Raw genomic sequence first — 14835 nt, 5'->3', positions numbered from 1 at the left:
TTCTGCCAATTTTTGATTTGAAATCATTTGTTGACTGATTTCAATTTGAAATCACAATTGGCTTACTGATTTTGATTTCAAATTCATTTTGTACTTAGTGATTTTGATTTGAAATCTTTGTCAATTTTGAGCAGGGACTGTCTCTCTTCGTGTTTGACTGTACAGCGCTGCGTAAGTCTGGTAGTGCTTTAGAAATGTTGAGTAGTAGTTGAGTATTAAAATGATTTACCCAACACTGTTCATACATACGAAAACAATCTTATTATCAATCTAAGACACTTATTTTTTCATATCAACTCTCTTCACCTCCTAAATACAAACAGAGGCCTCTGTTTCATGGACTGAATCTTTTATACTCTCCTCTCTGGTGACATTTATATGGCGAAAGAACAATTATACAAGCCCAGGGTTCAAAACTATCAATCAAAAGCAGCCCTTCACAGAATGGTGAATCCACTGTCAGTCTAGTAAATCAATGATGGCATTCGAAGCACTTGGTTCCACAAACAACAGCTTAAAAATACATTTTTGTTCAAATTACAGCAAGGTTTCTCCTCAGTCACTGCCATTAGGAGTCTTATCCAGAACTACATAGCATAGTGTAGAAAACACATGTTGCTTCTCCATTTAGTATAGAAAAAAAGGAGTAATAAATCTCACTTCAAAGCCAGGGTTTGATCTCAGTCTCTCTATGTACTGCTAATGCTTGTCATAATACTTGCATCATACCAAAGAGAGCTTCCTCCTGAAGTTCATAAGATGTAGGCAGCCAAAAATGTATGCTTGAAAATTCCTTTTAATCAAGCCTGGGGTTCCCAATACAATGGGAAACAGACCAGTTTGGACTTGGGCTGTTTCTCCCACAGTGTAATTATAAGCTTACAGTTATGACCTCAAAGCTACTGCTTAATCCTTCCTTATAATCAACAGCCATTGCCACTGCTCCGCTGGCTGCCGGCTGCCCCCCAGTCGGTGCTTGTTCTCCTATGTCTCCGGTCGTTGCTTGTATTGGTTCAATAACGTAATCTTCTACAAGAGTGCCTTGTGTCGCCAAAGCTCGCTGCTTCAGGAAAATAAATGGAATATTCATAATCACTACCCACAAGATGGCTGCAGGTTTTATCTAGACGCCACGAGACGTGCACGCCAAACCATGGGAGATTAAAAGATAAGTGTAGTGGTGAACTACTCGGGGGGTGGTTGTTTAAACCCATAAACCCATGCTTGCTTAATTTTGCTACTTAGAATTGGATTACAGAATTCCTGCAGAGAGTTTTGGGCACTTTTTCTCACAGTTGTCAAATGTTACTATTGAAACGGACTTTTTTGATAAACCAATGATTATTCTCCATAAAGGGAGTTTTTTTTCCCATTGTTTTTGTTTTGTTTTTTTGCCCGGTTAAATAATATTATATGGACCAATGATAGTATCTGCTCCAAATATAGTTGAGGCACTCTCCTTGTGGGAACAACTATTCATGTTGGAACTGTCTCACTAGGAAGCTTTGAGGTCCGCTATTTTCATAACTGTACGCTTATAATTACACTGTGGGAAAAACAGCCCAAGTCCAAACAGGTCTTTAGAATTAATAGTATGCTACTTACAATATCAACACAATACGTAATAGAACATTTTAATTGATAGTGTAGGGTATAAGCAAAAATGGAACATATAAATAGGTAAGAGAGTAAGAGGAGTTAGAAAATAAGGACTAATTTAAAGAAAGTTCCACATGAGGTCAGAGACATGGCTAGTGCACAAATGCCTCTGTGCATCCAGCGGTAAGCCCTTTTAAGTTGCAGTAAGCATGTGCTAACACTTAGTGCCGCTTAGTAAAAGGAGCCCTTAGATTGTAAGCCCCCTGGGGCCCTTTTACAGAGGGTTGATAAGCCCAATGCGGGCTTACCGCTCGCTCTTTCAGGACTGCTGCCGGCCCAACACGGCCACTGGCAGTAGTTCCGCCTTGAGCGTGCATCATTTCCAGGGGAAAAAGACCACCCCCCCAAATGGCTTGCTTGCTGGTAACCCGGCAGTAATCGGGTATCCCTGCAAGCTGCCACGGGAGTCCTTATCGCCACTCAGTGGGTGGTGGTAAAGGCTCCCTGTCACATGGCCATGCAGTAAGAGTTCTCTTACTGCATGGCCATGTGTGCTGGGGGATTTTTTACCTGCTGCGGTAAAACGGGCCCTGACTTGCAGTAAAAACAGCCAGCATAGGGCCCTTTTTCCTGCAGCTTGGTAAAAGGGCCCCTCTGAGAACAGAAAAATACCTATTGTACATGAATGTAACTCATCTTGAGCTACGAATTCCCATCACTTCCCTTCTGGAATATATTCTTGTAGAGACATCAGGTAAAAATCCTTTCTAATGCATTTAGTTTTAATACATTAAGGTTAAAAAAAAATAAAAGGTTGGCAATGAACAATGAAGCAGCAAAAGAAAATGATAAATGGATATTCTAGTCAGTGCCTGGACATAGCCCATCTCTCAGTTCAGCTCGTAGCTGAATATTACCCTCTTAAATTGTTGACCCTCTGGAGACATGGAAATACCACAAGTAACTGAACGTAATTCACCTTGATCTACTATCCAAAAAAGTATGGGCTAAATCCAAATAAATATTAATCAATGGCATCATTCATGGTTGATAGCTTCAGCTGCGCTGACATTGTTTGCCTCTCAAAATTGAATTATAATTTATCAGCTCATAAAACATTATGGGTTCAAATTGCTTAACTGGGCAGGAGAGGCCCCCTCCCATATAAACCACGCTGAACTGCTGAATATCTCTTCACTGTGACCGCTGTGACACTGTCCTGTTTGTGCCGACAGGGCTGGCACTTAACTGGTTAGCAGTAAATTTCAGTCTGCTAACAGGTTAAGCAAGCAGATGGGATTTGATATACTGCCCTTCTATGGTTACAATCAAAGCAGTTTACGTATTATAATACAATACAATTCAATACAACAGAATTTATATTCTGCTATATACCAACTAAGGATCAATATGGATTACAAATTAAATTAAAAACTAGGCCATCACTGGGAAAAAAATACAATAATATAGTTACACAGAGACCAATCAGAACTATCTCAATACCATAAGCGCAAAATTACAATAAATACATGGAAAACAAATAAGCCTTTAACAATTTACGAAAGTGTAGGTAAGATTCAACCAGTCTCAACTCCAGAGGAAGGGAATTCCAACATTTCACTGAACAATAGATAAATCCAGAGCTATGATAGGACTTATACTTCATGGAAGGAAACTGCAGCAAACCTATAGTGCAGACCACTACATAGTTGTAGAAAGCTATGGTTGTGCCCAGTAGGAAGTCTAATTAAGCCCCAGAAATGAAAGATTAGCCTAGCAGGAGGTTCTGACTGATCGAGGCATCTATTGTATAGACAGGACCAAAGAGTTAAAAAGAAGAATCTCCTTGCATGATATTTTTTATTCTGTTCCTCTTCAAAGGCATTCTGAGTCTCAGGTGAAACAATTTGAAAGCTAAGAAAAAAAACACAAAACAAAACAAAAAAGAAACTTTCCAGAAAGTTATTTTGTATTGATGTTTATTTCCTTGTTTCTACCAGCTTTAACTCATTGGCAGAAAAAGTACTATTGGACAGAAGGCAACAGTTGCATAGCCTCAATAAATTACTAATACACACCAAGGTATTCACGAGTTTGTGGTATCTTGCTAAAAAGGGCAGTTATATTTTTAGATGTCTTTTCTCCAGTCTTAGTTGTTGACCACAATTTGAACATATATGTTAACTGCTGTTTCAGGGTAGGTGCAGACAATACTTTAATGTTTAGAACAGAGTGTTCCAAACTATGGACATGACCCCAAATACATCACAAAACCTACTTTTGGGGTCACGACCTAGGTGGGCTCTCCATAGGTACAGTATTATTTTGGTTTAGAAGAGGAATTGCTAAGAATGATTAAACACCTTCTACTCTAAGACCAGACAAGCCATATTAGATCTTGCCTCCACCTCTCCAAACCACATACATACCCATACCTATAGTTGAAAACTTTCCTCTTTGAGAGGTTTCTACCCATTGATGGAGTGTGTTGCCCCTCTGTTTACTAAGCCGTGCTAGCAGCTGCCGTGTGGCAATGCCAATGCAGCCCATTAAAAGAGATTTTAATTGTAATTCACTTTGGTGCAGTTGGTACTGTGAAAAGTGGATGGTCTGGAGTCCCTCACTGCTAGGGATTTTCTGTGGAGGAGACCAGGGCTACACTCTTCAGGGAGGTAACACTATACCAGAATGGAAGAGTAGCCTAAAAGTTAGTACAGCAACCTGAGAGCCAGGGGAACTGGATGCATTTCACTCATTTCTACAAGTTATATATAATTGACTATCCTTGTTTTTCCTCCTTTGTCTTTCTGAATTTCTACATATTTTTCTTAATTGCTAACTGTTCATTGTACCAAAATTTCCAAGGATGTGTTGCTTTTTCCTTCTAAGAGGGGCCATTTCTAATGACGAACAAATTGTATCACCCCAAGTCTTAGAAGGTACAATAGAATGTTCCTTCTCTAAATTATAAACTACTTTTTTCCAAAATTGTGATGCATTCAATTTTTTCTGCTGTAACCTAAATTTTTCAAATAAAATGAGTGAAAATAATCAGACCATATTAAAGGTTTCCAGCTTTGATGATCCAAAAAGAAAGCTTTTGACACAGCATGATAGGCAACAGTCTAGTAACATACATAGTAAATGACGAGAGATAAAGACCTGTACGGTCCATCCAGTCTGCCCAACAAGATAAACTCATTTACATGGTATGTGTGATATTAGAAATTGCTTAACATAAGGATCATTATTATTCTCCAGATGCAAATTTAAGTCACCTAATATCACTAAATTAAAACAAATAGAGTATAAAGATAATAATTCAAAAAGTTTCTGCTGAGATAACCAGTTTTTAGGAGGTCTGTATAATAAAAGTAAACCTAAAGTACCTTTTTTAGTACAGTTTAAAAACCGACATAACATTATTTCCAAATATTCATCACAATATGCTTCTACCAGTTTTATATCAAAGAAACCTTTATAAACTAAACCCAGTCCACCCCCTTTCCTACCATTCCTAGGACAATAACGTTTGTATCCATTAGGACAGAGAGATTAAATAAAGAGGATCAACATCCTGAATCCAAGTCTCAGAAGTAATAACCAACCCTGGACCATTATCCACTATAAAATCCCTAACAACCTGTACTTTCCCTGCTGCATGACTAATATTCCGCCAGTGTCGTTATGCTCATATTAGCCCTCTCCTCAAGTCACTTCAGTGGCTTCCTATCCGTTTCCGCATACAGTTCAAACTCCTCTTATTGACCTATAAGTGCATTCACTCTGCAGCTCCTCAGTACCTCTCCGCTCTCATCTCTCCCTGCATTCCTTCCCGGGAACTCCGTTCACTGGGTAAATCTCTCTTATCTGCACCCTTCTCCTCCACTACAAACTCCAGACTCTGTTCCTTTTATCTTGCTGCACCATATGCCTGGAATAGACTTCCTGAGCCAGTACATCAAGCTCCATCTCTGGCCGTCTTCAAATCTAAGCTAAAAGCCCACCTTTTTGATGCTGCTTTTAACTCCTAACCCTTATTCACTTGTTCAGAACCCTTATTTTATTATCCTCACTTTAATATTCCCTTATCTCTTGTTTGTCCTGTTTGTCTGTCCTAATTAGATTGTAAGCTGTGTCGAGCAGGGACTGTCTCTTCATGTTCAAGTGTACAGCGCTGCATACGTCTAGTAGCGCTTTAGAAATGATAAGTAGTAGTAGTAGTAGTATCTGCTTGTGACTTTGGACAAGTCACTTAACTGTCCATTGCCCCAGGTACAAAATAAGTACCTGTATATAATATGTAAACTGCTTTGATTGTAACCACAGAAAGGCAGTATATCAAATCCCATTCCCTTTCCCTTACAGGGTGAGGCAAAAAAAAGTCACCCCCTGCAGTTTTTTCAACAATCACTTTGAATTTCAACTAGAAATTTTACATACTTCTTTAGTCATCATACTTACATATTACTATTAAACAACATTTTATTATCTTAAGCAATGTTATGTTACTGACATTTAGCGTTACTACCTGAGGGGTCCTTTTACTAAGCCGTGGTACAAAGTGGCCTGCAGTAGTGTGAGTGCATCTTTTGCGCACGCACTTGGCCATTTTTTTACTGCGTCTAGGAAAAAAGGACTTTTTTTTTAAGGGCCAGAAAATGGACGTCCACTAAAATTGAAACCAGCGTACGTCCATTTTCGACCTGACATTTTATCACCACTCATTGACCTACCGGTCTCACATGCTACACACGCAGTAAGCATGCAGCACATGCCAACTGCTGTTTACCACTGGGTAAGCGGCCCACAGTAGAAAATATAAAATTATTTTCTACTGCGGGATTTGGCGCATGCCAGATTCAGAATTACTGCCTGGCTCACACACTAGCTGGGCGGTAGTGACAATTTGGCGCACACTGTACATGCTTAGGCCCTTACACAGCTTAGTAAAAGGGCCCCTAAGTGATTTTCAGGCTCATTTTCAAAAGAGATAGATGTCCAAAAAATGACATAAGTCTGCATTTGGATGTTTATCTCACAGAAACGTCCAAATCAGTATTATCAAGACCTCTTTTTGGACGTCTTTTTCTGAAGTCCGTCAGAAGGACGTCCAAATCTCAAGGGGGCGTGTCAGGGGTGTGTTCAAGGTGGGACTTGGGCGTTCCTAAGACATGGATGTCTTTCAGCAATAATGGAACAAAACAAAGACTGCTTTGAGCTAGACCTGCTTTTATAATGAACAGCTGCAGTGAGAATTGAACCCACTTACCCAGGACCAAAGTCTGTTGCACTAACCTACTCCTCTACTCCACACAAGAGGTGCCCCCAAATGACCAGATGACCACTGGAGGGACTCGAGGATCACCTCCCCTAACGCCCCCAAATCACAAAACATTTTTCCAAACAGCACTTTCTATCTATCTACTTATCATTTCTATAGCGCCACAAGGCATACGTAGCACTGTACACCATACATAGAAGACAGTCCCTGCTCAAAGAGCTTACAATCTAGATAAGACGGGTAAACAGACAGAAGAATTAAAGGTGAGGGAATAAAGAGGTGAGGATAAAGGACAGGGTAAGTGAGTTAGGAGTCAAAAGCAGTGGTAAAGAGGTAGGTTTTGAGTTTGGACTTGAAAATGGCTAAAGACAGGGCGTATAGGCTCAGGAAGACTATTCCAGGCGTGAGGTGCAGCAAGATAAAAGGAACGGAGTCTTGAATTAGCAGTAGAGGAGAAAGGGACAGATAAGAGAGATTTATCTACAGAACGGAGTACTACTTTCAAAAGGAAAAGAGAGACTTTTTTTTTGTAGAAAATGACCTTTCCTGTTCTGATTTTGGAGGTTTTACAAAAAACTTCCAAATTCAGACTTAGATGTGATATCCAAAAATGCCCCTTGTAAATTTAACTTGCCCAAAGTCACAAGAAGCAGCAGTGGGACTTGAACCCATGTTGCCAGGATCAAAGCCCACTACACTAACCATTAAGCCCCTCTGGATGTTTTACATTTAGACATCTTTCGTTTGAAAATGGACCAAAACAAAGGACATCCAAATCACAGGATGTCCATAGCATTTTCGAGCACAAAAGATAGACATCCATCTTTTTTGAAAATGACCTCCTTTCCTGTTCGGAATTTGGACGTCTTTTTAAAACATCCACATCCTGATTTAGACTTTTCTTTCGAAAATGCCCCTCTTTTTGTGTTAGAAATGTTCATGCTAAAACACAGTACAATAACGACATTCAAATGATACAATTAAGAATGTGTCAGAATTTTACAGACTCTGTGAATACTCAAAGTGTCCACCCCAGCTTTAACATAAGCCTTCAGTTGCTTTGGGAAGTTCATAACAGCCATGTTGATCAGTTCCTGTTGCAGGCTGTCCCAGATCATCTGCAGAACTTCCTTGAATTGGGCGATTGTTTGCGGCCTTTAGCAGAGCTTGTGATAGACCTCCAACAATGTTCCCCAGGCATGGTAGTCCAAGGGGTTTAGGTCCGATGAATTTGTTTACAAAAGTGTATGTCATTGTGACAACATTAGCTGTAACCTGGTAACCTGACATGCCCCCTTGTATTTGAACACAGTTCTGATGGACTTCGTAGAAAAAAATGTCTAAAAATTGGTTTTAAAAATAGCAATTTGGATGTTTTTGTGAGAAAAACATCCAAATGCAGATTTATGCCACTTTTTGGATGTAGTCTACTATCCAGCTTATAATCGAACGAGAAAAACGCCCAAGTTCCGACCTAAATCGGGAGATGGGCGTTTATCTCACAAAAACGATTAAAGCGGTATAATCAAAAGCCGATTTTGGACGTTTTCAACTGCACTCCGTCGCGGATGCGGACAAAGTTGATGGGGGCGTGTCAGAGGTGTGGCGAAGGCGGAACTGGGGCGTGGTTATCTGCCGAACAGAGATGGGCGCATTTCACAGATAATGGGACAAAAGTATGCGTTTTTAGCTAGAATTTAGGGCACTTTTCCTGGACCCTGTTTTTTCACGAATAAGGCCCCAAAAAGTGCCCTAAATGACCAGATGACCACTGGAGGGAATCGGGGATGACCTCCCCTGACTCCCCCAGTGGTCATAAACCCCCTCCCACCACAAAAAATGATGTTTCACAACTTTTTATTTTGACCCTCAAATGTCATACCCACCTCCCTGGCAGCAGTATGCAGGTCCCTGGAGCAGTTGTTAGGGGGTGCAGTGGACTTCAGGCAGGTGGACCCAGGCCCATCCCCCCCCCTACCTGTTACAATTGTGCTGCTTAATGCTTAGTCGTCCAACCCCCCCCCGAACCCACTGTACCCACATGTAGGTGCCCCCCTTCACTCCTTAGGGCTATAGTAATGGTGTAGACTTGTGGGCAGTGGGTTTTGAGGGGGATTTGGGGGGCTCTACACACAAGGGAAGGGTGCTATGCACCTGGGAGCTCTTTTACCTTTTGTTCTGTTTTTGTAAAAGTGCCCCCTAGGGTGCCTGGTTGGTGTCCTGGCATGTTAGGGGGACCAGTGCACTACGACTCCTGGCCCCTCCCACGAACAAATGCCTTGGATTTATTCGTTTTTGAGCTGGGCGATTTCATTGTCCATTATCGCTGAAAAGCAAAAACGCCCAGCTCACAACTTGGCGAATAAAACATGGACGTCTAATTGTTTCGAAAATACGCTTGGGTCCGCCCCTTCACGGACCCATTCTCGGAGATAAACGCCCATGGAGATAGGCGTTTCTGTTCGATTATGCCCCTCCATGGTATCTATTGCAACCTCGCTATCAGAATGCCCTGTGTTCCCTGTTTTGGTGATTTTTTTTTTTAAGATTCCTTGTTCCAAATCATGTACTCTAGAGCAACTGTTGGCCTTCCTCCATTTCTAGTTTAAAAGCTGCTCTATCTCCATTTTAAATGTTGATGCCAGCAGCCTGGTTCCACCCTGGTTAAGGTGGAGCCCATCTTTCTGGAATAGGTTCCCCCTTCCCCAGAATGTTGCCCAGTTTCTAACAAATCTAAAACCCACCTCCCTGCACCATCGCCTCATCTACACATTGACACTCCAGAGATCTGCTTGTCTCTTGGGCCCTACATGAGGAACGTGGAGCACCACTGAAAATGCTATCCTGGAGGTTCTGGATTTCAGCTTTCTACCTAAGAACCTAAGGGCTTGTTCTACAAAGCCGCGCTACCGATTCTCGGTGCAGCAAATGAGAGGAAGCCCATTTAATTCCTATGGGCTTCCTCTCATTTGCCGCATGGGAATCGCTAGCACAGCTTTGTAAAACAAGCCCTAAATGTGGTTTCCAGACAGCGGTGTCGCCAGAGCTCAAGGTGGGAAGGGGCCAGAGCCCAAGGTGGGGGAAACATTTTGGTCTGCCGCCCCGCTCCGCTCTGCACCACCCCACCGCCCCGCCGCTCCCCACCCACTGCTGTCACTGTACATGTGCATGCATGCTCAGTTTCACTAAAACAAGTGCGCCGGACCATGAGGGGAAGAGATAGCAGGGCAGGAAATGCAGCGGCACTGCAGACCAGCGATGGATGAAGGCTTCAGCTGGCAGGGATTGCGGACCTCCGCCTGCCAAATCAGGGGCCCAGAGCAAATTTGGGGAGGGGCTCAGGACCCTGTGCCCCCCATAGCTATGCCATTGCTTCCAGAACCTCCCTCCCACATTTTCCTATGTCATTGGTACTCATTGGAAGTGTTGGTTGGAAGAGCACGTATTGGAGTTTATAAATTGATCGCTGAATTGCAGAAAGAGCAGAAAGATGTTGAAGGTCAGATGGAATGCATAATACAAGGTAAGCAATGAAAGAAATTGAAAAGTAATTGAAAAATAATACAATACAATAATACAATCAATGGTACTAAGCCATGCAGACTACTGCAATTGAATTTATTCGGGATGCAAAGAGCAACTCATAAAGAAACTACAGACCGCTCAAAACACAGCAGCCAGGCTTATATTTGGAAAATCGCGATTCGAAAGTGCCAAACCCCTCCTAGAAAAACTGTACTGGCTCCCAATTAAAGAACGTATAACTTTCAAAATCTGCACCCTGGTCCACAAAATTATCTATGGCGAAGCCCCTGGATATATGACCGACCTTATAAACCTGCCAACCAGAAACACAATCGGACCATCACGAGCATACTTGAATCTTCACTACCCTAGTTGCAACGAACTCAAGTACAAATCAATTTACGGATTCAGCTTCTCCTATATAAGCACGCAACTGTGGAATGCACTACCAAAAGCCATAAAAACAACTACAACTACCTTAGCTTCCGGAAATCACTAAAGACCATCCTGTTCGAAAAGGCATACCCTACCGACCCAACTTAAGTGCCTAAACCCAGCAACAAAACGAAACCAAAGCCCGTAATGAACACTATATAACTCTTCTTCTCTACGATTCTCTTAATGTGTCTGTAACACATGAACCTCTTTGATAATAACATCACTTTGTATTTGTTTCATCATCGAAGGCAACTAACGCCTCACAGTACTATGTAAGCCACATTGAGCCTGCAAATAGGTGGGAAAATGTGGGGTACAAATGTAACAAATAAATAAATAAGGGAAGATTGTATTATGTCCATTTTTGCACAGTGAGCCCCCTACAATATTCTGGATTTACAACGTGGCATTGCCCACAATCTGTTCTTTTAGAGCGACATTGACCAACTTTTGTGCTTTTTAATTTTCAGATATTAACTTTCTTCATTCATATATGGAAGTTTATAAAATTAACGTCTTTTATAAAGTTTGTGTGCTAATCTTTCATTTCTGTATCTTGCTGTAGTTTTTTGTTACAAAATTACACTGAATTTGCATCAGTATCCAGTCCGCTCTTTTGTTTAGACCAATTCTACTATTAGACCAATTGTCTAATGGTACAATTGGTCTAAATAAAAGAGGAGACAGGATACTGATGCAAAAATCAGTGTAATTTTGTAAGACCAACTGACCCATTAGCCATTGTGTATTTTAGACCAATTGTCATTAGACCAATTGTCCATTAGATCAGGGCCGCCGAGAGACTGGGCCGGGTCCGGGACAAGGCTGCCCCGCCCCCACTGCCACCCCCCCCCCCCCCAGGTTGTCGCCGGCTCGCAGGGCAGGACGTCAGATGCACAGAAGCCCTGCAGAGTACAGCAAAGATCAGCTGAGAGGAACGCATCTGTGTGGGCCGCGCACGCCGGAGTCAGAAGACAGCACTTCTGCTGGCGGGGGTTCGAGTGGAAGGGGCCTCGTGGCGGTGGCGGGTGGGACTGCGGCACCGGGCCCCCCTTGGAGGCCCAGGCCCCGGGAATTTTGTCCCCCCTGTCCCCCCCTCTCGGCGGCCCTGCATTAGACAAACTGTCATTAGACTAATTGTTGGGGACCTGCTTTCTTGAATTTAGATACAGTCCTTGTTTGCACTACCTCCACTGGGAGGTTGTTCCATGCATCCACCTCCCTTTCCATAAAGAAGCATTTTCTTAGATTACTTTTGAGTCTATCCCCCTTCAACTTCATCTTATGCCCTCTCGTTCTAGAGCTTCCTCTTAGTTGAAAGAGACCCGCCTCCTATGCATTTATGCCATGGAGATATTTAAATGCATCAATCATATTTCCTCTCACTCGTCTTTCATCCAAAGTATACAAATTGAGGTCTATGAGTCAGTCTCTATATGCTTTATACCCGGATAGCCCCAGCCAAGTGATTTAAACAGCCAAGAACCTTTGCTGGATTTTAAATTGCTTTGATATTGACCCCTGAGCTTTTTTGTTTGCAGACTTTTGTGCAATATTAGGCAACTGAGATCTTCTTCCCCCTTTTAAGCGTTCAATTTTTCCTATTTGCTTCAGAAAAGTCATTTTTTTACAAGCTTTTGCTTTTCTAGCTCTTGATATATATGATTAGCCTCTATAAAATAGACACATTTTTCACTTTGTTGTATCCTGTTATAACATTACTTCCATTGTGTAGAACAAATTAAGCTTTTGTTTCCCAGTCTGATTCATGGATTGGATGCCTCTTAAATTACAGTAATATTTTCTACCAGAAGATGTCAGACTTGTACTTCTTGTTATCAGAACTCTAGCACTTCGGAGACTATAAGCATACCATAATACGAAAAAACAAAAACAGCAACTAAAATTACTTTCTCTTGCTTCAGACACCGATGATGAGCTTATTGCTGAGACCCCATACCTTCACCTGCCCACTGCCAAATTCTCACACTCCCAATCCTTTCCAATCCCTAAACCTCAATCCCAATAAATGCTACGTTGGATAGTTCAGTTCAAAGGTGGTTGTGATGTGAAGGTTAAGAACCATCTTCAAACTCAGGGGTCCTTTTACCAAGCTGCAGGAAAAGGTTGGGGGGCTAGTGGGGGGGGGGGGGGGGATGTTTTTCCTGCACTTCAGGGCCATTTTTACTGCAGTGGGTATACACATGGCCATGCAGTGAGAGAACTCTTACCATATGGCCATGCGGCGGGGAGCCCTTACTGCCACCCATTGTAGCAATAAGGGCTCCCACGGTAACCCAGCGGTAACCGGCCAGCGATGCCTGATTACCGCCGGGTTACTACCGTGCAAGCCATTTCTGGGGATTTTCTTTTCCTCCAGAAATGTCGCGTGCTCTGGGCAGAACTACCACTGGCGATTGCATTGGGCCAGTGGTAGTCCGGATTTAGAGTTTGGTAAACCCACATTGAGCTTACCAACACTTTGTAAAATACCCCCTCAGTCTGCTCTCTGTCATTATATTATGCCACAAATATTTGAGAAAGAACTATGGGGTACATATATCAAGTAGGTGGTAATATGTACATCAATGACTAAACACTAGGGAAAATAACATTAATCTGCTGTGCTTACATTAGATTTTGAACCATTAACACAGTTTTGAATTGAATGCCAAAACCTAAAATAAAATATAAATACAATTGAGAGTTTTACACCTTGGATAATGTAAGTGGAGGCTGTGCTCTAAATTTTGGAGTGTTAGCAGAACTGCATGACTTCAGAGATATTTTATAAAATCATTGTTAATACAGTTGGGTAACATTGAGTTTTACAGACTGGATTTTGGACTGGGGTGTCAATGGCCAAGTGAATTTAAAAGACATGCAGTCTGGTTTCAGATAAGTATAGGTATTTTTATCCCGGGGGTTTTGACATCAACCAGTTCTTAACTTTTTTTTAGTCAGCATTTAATATTTCATAGGTGTAATGTTTTGTTTACTACATGAATCCATATTTCTTTATAAAATATATGTATTTTGTAAGAGCGCACCTGTTTCTGTCTGGAGGCATTCACTTTGTTCGTTTGAAAAAAAGATAAAAGTTTTTGAAATTTGTATTGTATTTTATTTTAGGTTTTGGTATTAAATTCAAAACTGTGCTAGTGGTTAGAAAGGAAATATGTACATGCCAGTTACGTGCAAATCGCTTCTCGGCCTTTTGGCTAAGATCAAGTGTAGTATCTGTTCTAATCAGTTTAATATCTGATACATCCCTTATCTACGGACCATATGTTAAATTGATTTTTAGAACAGGGAGATGGAATAGGAGCTTGCTTCATCCACTCCACGCATCAACCTGGTATTGCACTATCTCCAGGAATGGTGCACCTCCCCTTAAGAAGTGGCCTAGTGGTTAGAGCACCAGTCTTGAAATCCATAGAAGGCTGGTTCAAATCCCACTGCTGCTCCTTGTGATCTTGGGAAACTCACTTACCCCACCATTGCCTCAGGTACAAACTTAGGTTGTGAGCCCTCCTGGGACAGAGACACATACTGTGTACCTGAATATAACACACCTTGTGCTACTACTGAAAAAGGTGTGAGCAAAATATTAAAAATATATACATGCTAGTATTCCAAATATATATGCATGTATGGGCAGAGCACACACTTACATGTGAAACTTATAGATTACTATGACTAGGGTTACCATATGTCCAGATTTACCCGGACACATCCTCTTTTTGAGGACATGTCCAGACAACCGGGCGGGTTTTGCCAATCTGCCCGTTTGTCCAGAAATACGGACAAATGGACAGATTGCTAGCCTCCCCTCTCCTTAGCTACTGTCCTGGTGGTCTAGTGACCTCTTCCACCTTCGGGGTAGGAAAGAGCCCCCTCTTTCCTGCCCGGAGCGCTGCCCTGCATGCATCCTTCCTGTTGGTGATCTCGGTGCTGATTCAAAATGGCAACCGAGAGTTGAAGTGACC

General features: G+C 41.9%; 1 non-coding gene across 1 annotated transcript; it reads left to right on the top strand.

The window, feature by feature from the left end:
• The first annotated feature begins 14047 nt into the window (after positions 1-14047).
• LOC115463861 lies at positions 14048-14238 on the top strand. The gene has a single exon (XR_003941142.1). It is a non-coding gene; the product is annotated as a U2 spliceosomal RNA (small nuclear RNA).
• Positions 14239-14835: the final 597 nt, after the last annotated feature.

The sequence above is a fragment of the Microcaecilia unicolor genome, chromosome 2 (assembly GCF_901765095.1).
Source record: "Microcaecilia unicolor chromosome 2, aMicUni1.1, whole genome shotgun sequence".
Lineage (NCBI taxonomy): Eukaryota > Metazoa > Chordata > Amphibia > Gymnophiona > Siphonopidae > Microcaecilia > Microcaecilia unicolor.
The sequence above is the reverse complement of the archived record's forward strand: the minus strand, read 5'-3'. Positions and strand labels throughout refer to the sequence as shown.